The sequence below is a fragment of the Dendrobates tinctorius genome, unplaced genomic scaffold (assembly GCF_039654945.1).
Source record: "Dendrobates tinctorius isolate UK_male_01 unplaced genomic scaffold, ASM3965494v1 ptg000019l, whole genome shotgun sequence".
NCBI classification, from domain to species: Eukaryota; Metazoa; Chordata; class Amphibia; order Anura; family Dendrobatidae; genus Dendrobates; species Dendrobates tinctorius.
The window spans coordinates 74,837,255-74,852,112 of record NW_027361687.1 but is presented as its reverse complement, the minus strand read 5'-3'; the positions used below and the strand labels follow the sequence as shown (position 1 = coordinate 74,852,112).

The window sequence follows — 14,858 nt, the reverse complement described above, 5'->3', positions numbered from 1 at the left end:
AATGCTGAATAACAGTCTACACTGCGTCACTAGATCCTTATACAGGTGGAGAATGAGGCCTCACTGTACAGGAGAGACCGGAGCGAGGAGCAGGGGCCTGATCACAAGAGCTGACAATCTGAGGAAACAGCAATGCTGATAACAGTCTACACTGCCTCACTAGATCCTTATACAGGGGTATAATGAGGCCTCACTGTACAGGAGAGAGCGGAGCGAGGAGCAGGGGCCTGATCACAAGAGCTGACAATCTGAGGAAACAGCAATGCTGAATAACAGTCTACACTGCGTCACTAGATCCTTATACAGGAGTATAATGAGGCCTCACTGTACAGGAGAGACAGGAGCGAGGAGCAGGGGCCTGATCACAAGAGCTGACAATCTGAGGAAGCAGCAATGCTGAATAACAGTCTACACTGCGTCACTAGATCCTTATACAGGTGGAGAATGAGGCCTCACTGTACAGGAGAGACCGAAGCAGGAGCAGAGGCCTGATCACAAGAGCTGACAATCTGAGGACACAGCAATGCTGAATAACAGTCTACACTGCGTCACTAGATCCTTATACAGGAGTATAATGAGGCCTCACTGTACAGGAGAGACCGAAGCGAGGAGCAGGGGCCTGATCACAAGAGCTGACAATCTGAGGACACAGCAATGCTGAATAACAGTCTACACTGCGTCACTAGATCCTTATACAGGAGTATAATGAGGCCTCACTGTACAGGAGAGACCGAAGCGAGGAGCAGAGGCCTGATCACAAGAGCTGACAATCTGAGGACACAGCAATGCTGAATAACAGTCTACACTGCGTCACTAGATCCTTATACAGGTGTATAATGAGGCCTCACAGTACAGGAGAGACCGAAGCGAGGAGCAGGGGCCTGATCACAAGAGCTGACAAGGACACAGCAATGCTGAATAACAGTCTACACTGCGTCACTAGATCCTTATACAGGGGTATAATGAGGCCTCACTGTACAGGAGAGACCGAAGCAGGAGCAGAGGCCTGATCACAAGAGCTGACAATCTGAGGACACAGCAATGCTGAATAACAGTCTACACTGCGTCACTAGATCCTTATACAGGTGTATAATGAGGCCTCACTGTACAGGAGAGACCGGAGCGAGGAGCAGGGGCCTGATCACAAGAGCTGACAATCTGAGGACACAGCAATGCTGAATAACAGTCTACACTGCGTCACTAGATCCTTATACAGGGGTATAATGAGGCCTCACTGTACAGGAGAGACCGGAGCGAGGAGCAGGGGCCTGATCACAAGAGCTGACAATCTGAGGAAACAGCAATGCTGAATAACAGTCTACACTGTGTCACTAGATCCTTATACAGGGGTATAATGAGGCCTCACTGTACAGGAGAGACCGGAGCGAGGAGAAGAGGCCTGATCACAAGAGCTGACAATCTGAGGACACAGCAATGCTGAATAACAGTCTACACTGCGTCACTAGATCCTTATACAGGGGTATAATGAGGCCTCACTGTACAGGAGAGACCGGAGCGAGGAGCAGGGGCCTGATCACAAGAGCTGACAATCTGAGGACACAGCAATGCTGAATAACAGTCTACACTGCGTCACTAGATCCTTATACAGGTGTATAATGAGGCCTCACTGTACAGGAGAGACCGGAGCGAGGAGCAGAGGCCTGATCACAAGAGCTGACAATCTGAGGACACAGCAATGCTGAATAACAGTCTACACTGCGTCACTAGATCCTTATACAGGGGTATAATGAGGCCTCACTGTACAGGAGAGACCGGAGCGAGGAGCAGGGGCCTGATCACAAGAGCTGACAATCTGAGGACACAGCAATGCTGAATAACAGTCTACACTGCGTCACTAGATCCTTATACAGGTGGAGAATGAGGCCTCACTGTACAGGAGAGACCGGAGCGAGGAGCAGAGGCCTGATCACAAGAGCTGACAATCTGAGGACACAGCAATGCTGAATAACAGTCTACACTGCGTCACTAGATCCTTATACAGGTGGAGAATGAGGCCTCACTGTACAGGAGAGACCGAAGCAGGAGCAGAGGCCTGATCACAAGAGCTGACAATCTGAGGAAACAGCAATGCTGAATAACAGTCTACACTGCGTCACTAGATCCTTATACAGGGGTATAATGAGGCCTCACTGTACAGGAGAGACCGGAGCGAGGAGCAGGAGCCTGATCACAAGAGCTGACAATCTGAGGACACAGCAGTGCTGAATAACAGTCTACACTGCGTCACTAGATCCTTATACAGGAGTATAATGAGGCCTCACTGTACAGGAGAGACCGAAGCAAGGAGCAGGGGCCTGATTACAAGAGCTGACAATCTGAGGACACAGCAATGCTGAATAACAGTCTACACTGCGTCACTAGATCCTTATACAGGAGTATAATGAGGCCTCACTGTACAGGAGAGACCGAAGCGAGGAGCAGAGGCCTGATCACAAGAGCTGACAATCTGAGGACACAGCAATGCTGAATAACAGTCTACACTGCGTCACTAGATCCTTATACAGGGGTATAATGAGGCCTCACTGTACAGGAGAGACCGAAGCAGGAGCAGGGGCCTGATCACAAGAGCTGACAATCTGAGGAAACAGCAATGCTGAATAACAGTCTACACTGCGTCACTAGATCCTTATACAGGGGTATAATGAGGCCTCACTGTACAGGAGAGACCGAAGCAGGAGCAGGGGCCTGATCACAAGAGCTGACAATCTGAGGAAACAGCAATGCTGAATAACAGTCTACACTGCGTCACTAGATCCTTATACAGGGGTATAATGAGGCCTCACTGTACAGGAGAGACCGAAGCAGGAGCAGGGGCCTGATCACAAGAGCTGACAATCTGAGGAAACAGCAATGCTGAATAACAGTCTACACTGCGTCACTAGATCCTTATACAGGGGTATAATGAGGCCTCACTGTACAGGAGAGACCGGAGCGAGGAGCAGGGGCCTGATCACAAGAGCTGACAATCTGAGGACACAGCAATGCTGAATAACAGTCTACACTGCGTCACTAGATCCTTATACAGGAGTATAATGAGGCCTCACTGTGCAGGAGAGACCGGAGCGAGGAGCAGGGGCCTGATCACAAAAGCTGACAATCTGAGGAAACAGCAATGCTGAATAACAGTCAACACTGCGTCACTAGATCCTTATACAGGGGTATAATGAGGCCTCACTGTACAGGAGAGACCGGAGCGAGGAGCAGGGGCCTGATCACAAGAGCTGACAATCTGAGGAAACAGCAATGCTGATAACAGTCTACACTGCCTCACTAGATCCTTATACAGGGGTATAATGAGGTCTCACTGTACAGGAGAGAGCGGAGCGAGGAGCAGGGGCCTGATCACAAGAGCTGACAATCTGAGGAAACAGCAATGCTGAATAACAGTCTACACTGCGTCACTAGATCCTTATACAGGAGTATAATGAGGCCTCACTGTACAGGAGAGACAGGAGCGAGGAGCAGGGGCCTGATCACAAGAGCTGACAATCTGAGGAAGCAGCAATGCTGAATAACAGTCTACACTGCGTCACTAGATCCTTATACAGGTGGAGAATGAGGCCTCACTGTACAGGAGAGACCGAAGCAGGAGCAGAGGCCTGATCACAAGAGCTGACAATCTGAGGACACAGCAATGCTGAATAACAGTCTACACTGCGTCACTAGATCCTTATACAGGAGTATAATGAGGCCTCACTGTACAGGAGAGACCGAAGCGAGGAGCAGGGGCCTGATCACAAGAGCTGACAATCTGAGGACACAGCAATGCTGAATAACAGTCTACACTGCGTCACTAGATCCTTATACAGGGGTATAATGAGGCCTCACTGTACAGGAGAGACCGAAGCGAGGAGCAGGGGCCTGATCACAAGAGCTGACAATCTGAGGACACAGCAATGCTGAATAACAGTCTACACTGCGTCACTAGATCCTTATACAGGGGTATAATGAGGCCTCACTGTACAGGAGAGACCGAAGCGAGGAGCAGAGGCCTGATCACAAGAGCTGACAATCTGAGGACACAGCAATGCTGAATAACAGTCTACACTGCGTCACTAGATCCTTATACAGGAGTATAATGAGGCCTCACTGTACAGGAGAGACCGAAGCGAGGAGCAGGGGCCTGATCACAAGAGCTGACAATCTGAGGAAACAGCAATGCTGAATAACAGTCTACACTGCGTCACTAGATCCTTATACAGGGGTATAATGAGGCCTCACTGTACAGGAGAGACCGGAGAGAGGAGCAGGGGCCTGATCACAAGAGCTGACAATCTGAGGAAACAGCAATGCTGAATAACAGTCAACACTGCGTCACTAGATCCTTATACAGGAGTATAATGAGGCCTCACTGTACAGGAGAGACAGGAGCGAGGAGCAGGGGCCTGATCACAAGAGCTGACAATCTGAGGAAGCAGCAATGCTGAATAACAGTCTACACTGCGTCACTAGATCCTTATACAGGTGGAGAATGAGGCCTCACTGTACAGGAGAGACCGAAGCAGGAGCAGAGGCCTGATCACAAGAGCTGACAATCTGAGGACACAGCAATGCTGAATAACAGTCTACACTGCGTCACTAGATCCTTATACAGGAGTATAATGAGGCCTCACTGTACAGGAGAGACCGAAGCGAGGAGCAGGGGCCTGATCACAAGAGCTGACAATCTGAGGACACAGCAATGCTGAATAACAGTCTACACTGCGTCACTAGATCCTTATACAGGTGGAGAATGAGGCCTCACTGTACAGGAGAGACCGAAGCAGGAGCAGAGGCCTGATCACAAGAGCTGACAATCTGAGGAAGCAGCAATGCTGAATAACAGTCTACACTGCGTCACTAGATCCTTATACAGGAGTATAATGAGGCCTCACTGTACAGGAGAGACCGAAGCAGGAGCAGGGGCCTGATCACAAGAGCTGACAATCTGAGGAAGCAGCAATGCTGAATAACAGTCTACACTGCCTCACTAGATCCTTATACAGGGGTATAATGAGGCCTCACTGTACAGGAGAGACCGGAGCGAGGAGCAGGGGCCTGATCACAAGAGCTGACAATCTGAGGAGACAGCAATGCTGAATAACAGTCTACACTGCGTCACTAGATCCTTATACAGGAGTATAATGAGGCCTCACTGTACAGGAGAGACCGAAGCGAGGAGCAGGGGCCTGACCACAAGAGCTGACTATCTGAGGACACAGCAATGCTGAATAACAGTCTACACTGCGTCACTAGATCCTTATACAGGGGTATAATGAGGCCTCACTGTACAGGAGAGACCGAAGCGAGGAGCAGGGGCCTGATCACAAGAGCTGACAATCTGAGGACACAGCAATGCTGAATAACAGTCTACACTGCGTCACTAGATCCTTATACAGGGGTATAATGAGGCCTCACTGTACAGGAGAGACCGAAGCGAGGAGCAGAGGCCTGATCACAAGAGCTGACAATCTGAGGACACAGCAATGCTGAATAACAGTCTACACTGCGTCACTAGATCCTTATACAGGTGTATAATGAGGCCTCACAGTACAGGAGAGACCGAAGCGAGGAGCAGGGGCCTGATCACAAGAGCTGACAATCTGAGGAAACAGCAATGCTGAATAACAGTCTACACTGCGTCACTAGATCCTTATACAGGGGTATAATGAGGCCTCACTGTACAGGAGAGACAGGAGCGAGGAGCAGGGGCCTGATCACAAGAGCTGACAATCTTAGGACACAGCAATGCTGAATAACAGTCTACACTGCGTCACTAGATCCTTATACAGGTGTATAATGAGGCCTCACTGTACAGGAGAGACCGAAGCGAGGAGCAGGGGCCTGATCACAAGAGCTGACAATCTGAGGACACAGCAATGCTGAATAACAGTCTACACTGCGTCACTAGATCCTTATACGGGGGTGTAATGAGGCCTCACTGTACAGGAGAGACCGGAGCGAGGAGCGGGGGCCTGATCACAAGAGCTGACAATCTGAGGACACAGCAATGCTGAATAACAGTCTACACTGCGTCACTAGATCCTTATACAGGGGTATAATGAGGCCTCACTGTACAGAAGAGACCGAAGCGAGGAGCAGGGGCCTGATCACAAGAGCTGACAATCTGAGGAAACAGCAATGCTGAATAACAGTCTACACTGCGTCACTAGATCCTTATACAGGGGTATAATGAGGCCTCACTGTACAGAAGAGACCGAAGCGAGGAGCAGGGGCCTGATCACAAGAGCTGACAATCTGAGGAAACAGCAATGCTGAATAACAGTCTACACTGCGCCACTAGATCCTTATACAGGGGTATAATGAGGCCTCACTGTACAGGAGAGACCGAAGCAGGAGCAGAGGCCTGATCACAAGAGCTGACAATCTGAGGACACAGCAATGCTGAATAACAGTCTACACTGCGTCACTAGATCCTTATACAGGGGTATAATGAGGCCTCACTGTACAGGAGAGACCGGAGTGAGGAGCAGAGGCCTGATCACAAGAGCTGACAATCTGAGGACACAGCAATGCTGAATAACAGTCTACACTGCGTCACTAGATCCTTATACAGGGGTATAATGAGGCCTCACTGTACAGGAGAGACCGGAGTGAGGAGCAGAGGCCTGATCACAAGAGCTGACAATCTGAGGACACAGCAATGCTGAATAACAGTCTACACTGCGCCACTAGATCCTTATACAGGGGTATAATGAGGCCTCACTGTACAGGAGTGAGCGGAGTGAGGAGCAGAGGCCTGATCACAAGAGCTGACAATCTGAGGACACAGCAATGCTGATAACAGTCTACACTGCCTCACTAGATCCTTATACAGGTAGAGAATGAGGCCTCACTGTACAGGAGAGACCGGAGTGAGGAGCAGAGGCCTGATCACAAGAGCTGACAATCTGAGGACACAGCAATGCTGAATAACAGTCTACACTGCGTCACAAGATCCTTATACAGGGGTATAATGAGGCCCTCAATGTACAGGAGAGACCGGAACGAGGAGCAGAGGCCTGATCACAAGAGCTGACAATCTGAGGAAACAGCAATGCTGAATAACAGTCTACACTGCGCCACTAGATCCTTATACAGGTGGAGAATGAGGCCTCACTGTACAGGAGCGAGCGGAGTGAGGAGCAGAGGCCTGATCACAAGAGCTGACAATCTGAGGAAGCAGCAATGCTGATAACAGTCTACACTGCCTCACTAGATCCTTATACAGGTAGAGAATGAGGCCTCACTGTACAGGAGAGATCAGAGCGAGGAGCCAGGGCCTGATCACAAGAGCTGACAATCTGAGGAAGCAGCAATGCTGAATAACAGTCTACACTGCGTCACACAGGGGGAGAATGAGGTCCTCACTTTACAGGGAAAGACCTAGAACGATGACTGTGGAAAACGGATTTCTATTTAAAAAAAGAGCCGTTTAAAGATCCGGCTCTTTATGGTGAGCGGAGCCGAATGAGCCAGATCACCAAAAAGAGCCGAACTTCCCATCACATGCTGAATGCTCCTGTGGAGGACCTGTGGTGAGGTCATGAAGAGGGCGGGCTAGAGCATCACATGACCGCACAAAGCCCTGCCTCTTCATGATGTCATCACAGGTCCTGCAGTGCGCAGGCGCCAGACCTCTCCCGACGCCTACGCACTGCAGGACTCTGCAGAGCAGAGCAGTGCGCCTGCGCCGGAGCCATTACAGGATGGGAGAAGAGGACGTCATCGTATGAAGAAGGGAGGCGCCGGACGGGACGGCGACACCCATCGGACCGGACCGCCCACCCCGGTGAGTATAATATAACGTGCTTTTCTTCTCTTTTAGGTTACATCGGGGGCTTATTACAGCAATACAGAATGCTGCAGATAAGCCCCCGATGTCTATGCCAGCAGCTAATAGGGGATAAAAAGGGTGACAGATTCCCTTTAAATATAAGCCCTGTGCCCCCATTCTTATACTCGCCCTCCAGCGTCTTCATACAGTACTTTACAGACAACACACTAGTCCCACAGCACCATCTTCTACCTGTAGCTCCCAACATAATAACATACTATTATATATATATATATAAACACCACATATAATAGTATGTTATTTATGTTATTAAATATTTTACCACTTTTTTTGGTTCAAACATATTTTTCCCCTATTTTCCACATCTAAAACCTGAGTGCGTCTTATAGTCCGGTGCGTCTTATAGTCCGAAAAATATGGGTATCTTCAGCCTTCTAATGACATGCTGTCAAGGTGAGTGCAGTGATTTGGTCAAGTAATTGGACTTTAGTCCTGTGAGTCAATGCACTGGCCCAGCAGAAGCACATGATTCTTTATTGCAATCTCCCACCCAGAGGAGCTGAAATTAAATTTGTTAGAGAATGTCACACTAAGGCCGGTTTCACACTAGCGCATTTTCAGCGCGCGCACGGCCGGGGGTAGCTCCGCCCCCGAGCCGGCTCTCTGCCCGGCGTGCCCGCCCCTTGCCTGTAGCGCCGCCTCCTAGCGGACGGCGGCGCCTGCGATCGGCGCACCCTATCTTTAGCATAGGGTGCGCCGATCGTGCGCAGGTCGTGCGCTAGTTGCGCTTTGACCTGCGCTGCGCACTTTTGACGGTGCGCCGTGCGCACCAAAATCGAACTTTTCGGATTTTGGCGCGCACGGCGCACCGTCAAAAGTGCGCAGCGCAGGTCAAAGCGCAACTAGCGCACGACCTGCGCACGATCGGCGCACCCTATGCTAAAGATAGGGTGCGCCGATCGCAGGCGCCGCCGTCCGCTAGGAGGCGGCGCTACAGGCAAGGGGCGGGCACGCCGGGCAGAGAGCCGGATCGGGGCGGAGCTACCCCCGGCCGTGCGCGCGCTGAAAATGCGCTAGTGTGAAACCGGCCTAATGGAGATAATGCTGCAGATACCTGGAAATTCACCCAATCTCTCAAATCCTTGAGGTCTCTCAACTGGCTGCCTGTTTTTCAGAATGAATAGAAGAATTATTTGATGGACGGGAAACAATGTTCATCAAGTAGTATTAAGGCTTCTTCAGATAGCTGCTTGCTTATCTAGAAGAGCAGTTTTACCATTTAGGCAAAATTTGGATCCTACTTGACGTAATTTGTGCTTGTGAATACAAATAACTTTATTAAATAATGTTAATAGGCATGAATAGGCGAGAATTAAAATTGAACACAGATACAGCTATACATGCAGGGGGCACATCGGACCATATGGGTGAATGGTATTGTTTGCACACATAACTTTCATATTAATCACAGTGGGTTATGGATGTAAAGAAAAGTAGAGTCCGCAATATGGTGTCAGGATGAGGCACTAGCAAATAATGATCAATTACAATGTAAATGAGATGAATAGCCAGAATGAATAAATGCTTAAGGCACTGTCACACTAAGAGATATCGCTAGCAATATCGCTATAACTTGTGACGTTATGGCGATATTGCTAGCAACATCGCTGTGTCTGATACTTACCTACGACCCGCTCCCCCGCTGGTTATCGCTGATCGCGCGAGAACGTCCAGGACTGTTTCTTGTCGTCAGCTTCCTGCAGCGCTTCCTGTGGAGAGACGAGCGTGGAGCCGGGCGGGAGGACGTCAGGATCGCCTAGTGTGACAGGTAAGTAGCGACCCCCATCCCCAGCGATGTCGCTGGTGAGATCTGCCTGTGTGGCAGCTCACTAGCGACCACTTAGCAATGTACCAGCGATCCTGACCGCGTCATATCGCTGGTCGGGATCGCTGGTACATCTCTAAGTGTGACAGTACCTTTAGAGACAGATGGTAGAAAAACATAGCATGCTTTGGTCACTCATTACCTCAACCGATTCACCCGCAGAAGATCAATGCTTTGGCCGGGCGGGGTGGACCATTGGGCTTCTATTTTTCTTTACATCCATAACCCACTGTGACTAATACGAAAGTTATATGTGCAAACAATACTTTAATAAAGTTCTTTGTGTTCACAAGCATGGACTATTTGATTGTCCTTTTTGCCTTTTTGCCCCCCCCTCCCTCCTATATATGACAATGTTGACAATCGGTCATTATTTTGTCCAGCTTGTATGTTAGGGTCTGTGGGTCTATCTATAGAGAGAGAGATATGCACATCACTTTATTGCATAATATTATATCCATGGTACGTTCTGCCTCTAACATGATGCCAGCCATCAACATTTTATGGTTGATGTGATTTGTTCAGCCATTGGTTGTCTACCCTTCACCTTTATCATGTTGGATGATCCAGTTTGGTGAATTTCAGCGTTTTTATCCTAAAATATAAAATGTACTAACTTGTGTTTCCAGAGAATTAGTGAACTGAACTCCTGATGAGGTCCTGCATGTGCCATTATTGTACAGGATAACCAGTGCAATATCTAAGGAGACTTTGGATTATCCATTTTTATCAAGGGTCTGTTGTTTGCCTCAGATGATCATAGAGAAAAACGTAGAAAATTCACTGTACATAAGGTGTAGAGAGGAACGTTATGGAACTTCTTGGACTGCAACCACACAATATTGTGTCACCCGGCTGAGCCCTGTACACAACAGTACTATCAGGACATTGTGTTTTCTGTTGTCTGCCATTGTACTGCTGGCTTTATGTATCTCTTCTCTGGCCTACACGGAGAATGTTCGATGTTAATTGCTGTGGTCCCCGAGCAGTCTTGTCCTCATACAGCTGCATGTGTTCAGTGCTGCCCAAGCCTTTAATCCACTAGGGTCATCGGCACAGACTAAGGATTACAGCAGGGCTGCCCGCAGGGTGTCACTCACACATACTGCGTGCCAGGGTAGCCAGCTGGCCGAGCTCTGTTCCTCATGATTTTTTTCCTCCTCCTCTACGTTAGATAATATCATGATCTCCAGTGGGAACCTTGTATTGCCGGGTCTGTCAGATGGCATAGCTTGTAATTAACTATGGCTGTGGAGATTACAAGAATGGGAGCCCGTTATCATGTGACCATTAACTACTTAATCAATTGATGACACTGACAACTGCGTGTGTTTAGGAAAGCACTTGACTATGCACTAGTCACCTCTTTGACACTCGACCATCTCACATCTGGTGTCGGCCAGGGTCCTGGTTCTTGCTTAATGATGAGCTAGTAAGACCCCATACCTTAAGGTTTTCTTATACTAATCAAGAATTACTTTTATCCTTGAATGTTGAGAATTTAAGAAAGAAGGAAGAATGGGACAAATTAAAAGTTCTACTATATTAGTAGTAAAACCTCTGGATAAAACTACTGGACAGTTGGGTCAACCTCCAGTAATCTAGCACTGGGGCCTTTTGTCTTTTTCTTTTAGGTCCTGCATTATTTGACTATTACAAAACTACATTTCCCTGGTAAAAGAACTAAATAAAGACTGGTGAATGACTTCTCAATAAAACTGCTGGATAGTTGAGTCATCCTCCAGTAATCTAACATTGGAATCTTTTGTCTTCCTTTGACTTCTCAATAAAACTAGCAGATATTTGGGTCATCCACCAGTAATCTAGCATTGGAACATTTTGTCCTCTTCTGTTAGACAAAAGGATCCCAGATTAGATGAGTATAATAGAACTATACTGCTGCCCTTTTCTAAGACTGTTACAATGACATTTGTTCCACTATACACTATTTTTGGAATCTATGAAGAGCAGTCGACCTGCAGGAAGACTACATGTCTCGATGTAACCACGAAAATGGCAGAATCTTGGATAGCAACACCAGTTGTTTTACAGATGACATCACTCTATTCAAACTCTTGGCACCCCCATTTTATGAATTGAGGTCCAGGTGATTTTGCTCTTATTGAAAATGTTTTTTGAGGGATAACCTTGTAAGTCTATCCATTAGTAAATCAATTTTTCTGCTTTTCCAGTAATGAGAGCGTTAACAATGTTATAGACAAGAGAGCTTTAGTATCAGGACAGATGGGGACCCAGGAGAAATAAGAAGGATGGATTACAGTCATTAACACATTGGAAGTCTTGTCTAAAGGGATTGCTGCAACTAAGGATGTCTCACATACACCTCCTGTGTATCTACAGGAGGCACGTCCATCTGTTTTTATGGGATGCAATCAGAATAAGAGTGCTCCTCCGAGACTGCGGGGAAAATATGAAGATCTGCAGAATCTCAAGTCGATTTATTGGGTGACAGGTAATTTAGGTGCCATCTAAACATATGTGTATGTGAATAAAATGGCCTCCCATCTACTTCCTGGCTGATATAAAATGGCTTCCTTTGGTCTGATGTCTTGACTTTTCTGTTGACCACTTGAAACTTTTCTTCTAGTACCCTGTCTCTTTACTCTGGAGCCGATTAGTTCCAGTGATGTGCGGCTCACTCAAGCAGATCTTCTGCTCATTGAAACGAGTTTTAATCTTTCTATCAATTGTAGTCATTTATGCAATGGTTTTTATAATACTAAGCGATCAACATTTCAGTGGTTAATGGTTGCATGATCTCTTATATATTCATGTCCCCGGGGTCGACATTGTAAAAAACCCCCACTTAAGCACTAGAGAAAGATGGTGATTGTTGGTGCAGAAAAAAAGCCACTGAACACTGAAAGTCAAGAGATTTATCTATTGTAATCACTTCAATACTTAATGGCCCAATGTGTTATTCTGATAAGAGGACCTCTGTCAGGCCAGGTGATAGGTCACGTCACGTATAAAAGCTTCTTTACATTATGGTTAATTCTCTCCTTCAATGCCGTGACTGATTTGGCAACTTCTAATCCAAAACTGGACTTTCAAGACCACGTTCACATGTTGAGTATTTGTCAAGTTTTTACCTCAGTATTTGTAAGCCCAAACCAGGAGATGGTAAAAAATGCAGAAGTGGTGCTTGAGTTTCTATTATACTTTTCCTTTCATTGTTCCACTCCTGGTTTTGGCTTATAAAATCTGAGGTAAAAACTCACCAAATACTCAAAATGTGCACATGGTCCAAGGGTTTTTATGGGCCACAAAATTTTTTTATCTATTGCCTATCCTTTGGACCCCCCGCCAGTTATCAAACTAGGCCCATGCAACTATTTCTTCTCTTGACGCTAAGCCATAGTTTAGGAGAGTTGAATGGAGCTGCTGATCACACTTGTACCCTGATGCTCCATTGGCACTGAGGATGCACTTTGATAGGTGCTTGCACTTAGCAGGATGGTGCAGGGAGAAAATGATCTTTATTCTCCCAGCAACGTTTCAGTCACAGGGGAGGCGCAGGTGTGGGTTCGGTCACCTCTGAGTTTACAGAGTGACGGCTGCAATCACTGACTGACACTGGCACTTTATTGGGGCCACCTGTCATTTAGGGCCAGGGGCACAGTTACAGCCGCCGCTCTCTATACTCAGAGCGGTGACTGAAACGGCGCCACCCAGTGACTGAATCCGGAACGTTGCTGGGAGAATAAAAATCATTTTCTCCCTCAGCGTTCGGCTAAGTGCTGGCGCTGGGCAGGTTAATAACAATGTTAACCTGCAGATTACCCCCATATCTGCAGGTTAATAGCTTTATTTCTGATCACAGGTTCCCTTTGAAGTAAGGTGGACTTACTTTAAAACTTCAATATAAACCAGATTTGGACCATAATATGATACAAACTGGTCACATAAGGCCATGATTTACATTAGATGAAAATTGACTGAAATTTCCAATTTTGGTAGTACCGACTATCTGATGTGTAGGGGGTCCCCCGACTAACACCCAACAAATATCAGGGAAAAGAAGGATCTAGCACAAGGAATTTCAACATGCAATCTGTTTTCAAGGGGAGATAAGCCACAACAAGAAGTGTCTGTCAGCTGCTTTCTCCTTTCTCTCCATTCAATAAACATTTTCTCTCAGGTTGCATAAGGTATTACTGTGTATGGGGTCATTCGTAGAGGTAATTATCTGTCAAACTTTACTTCTTGTGCTCCAAAAAAATGATATCTCGCCACGTATCTACAGGGTTCGGTTATGCCCATATGCAGTTTGAGAGAAATAACCACAAGCACAAAGAGACCGCCCCCCAACCTGTAGACAGATGCAGACCCAAAACCACTTCCTAGAGAAAGAGACCAGCCCTGACTTCCTGTAAAGAGACAAAGACCCACCCCCATTAGCTGTAGACAGACAAAGACCTGCCCCAACTTCCTGTTGAGAGAGACCCAATTCCACTTTCTGTAGAGAGATAAAGACCTGTTTCCACTTCCCGTGAGAGAGACAAAGATCCGCCTGCACTTCCTGTAAAGAGAGACAAAGATCCATCCTCACTTGCTGTAGAGAGACAAAAATCACCCCCCACTTGCTGTAGAAAGACAAAAACTTGACCTTGCTTATTGTACAGACAAGGACTTTCTCCCACCTCATGTAGAGAGAAAAAAACTTTCACTACTTCCTGTAGAGACACGAAGAGCGTCCCGCCATGTCCTGTAGAGAGAAAAACACCCACTCCCACGTCACGTAGATAGACAAAGACCTGCCTCCAATTCCTGTATAGAGACAAATACATTCTCTTCCTGTAGAAACAAGGACCTGCCCTCACTTCCAGTAGAGAGACAAGGACTCACCCCCACTAACTGTAGAGCAGAAAGGACCCGCTCGCACTTCCTGTAGAGTGACAAGGACCTCCCCCCACTTCATGTAGAGAGACAAGTAGCTTCCCCCACTTACTGTAGAAAGACAAGGACCCACTCCCTCTTTCTGTTCCTGAAGAGAGACAAGGACCCGCTCCCTCTTCCTGTTCCTGAAGAGAGACAAGGACCCGCTCCCTCTTCCTGTTCCTGAAGAGAGACAAGGACCCGCTCCCTCTTCCTGAAGAGAGACAAGGACCCGCTCCCTCTTTCTGTTCCTGAAGAGAGACAAGGACCCGCTCC

At 47.5% G+C, this 14,858-nt stretch overlaps 1 protein-coding gene across 2 annotated transcripts in view; it reads left to right on the top strand.

Annotated features, from left to right (window-relative positions):
- Positions 1-14,858, top strand: part of CADM3 (cell adhesion molecule 3) — a 456,473-nt gene that overhangs the window by 207,322 nt on the left and 234,293 nt on the right. The gene's annotated exons all lie outside the window — the stretch shown is intronic.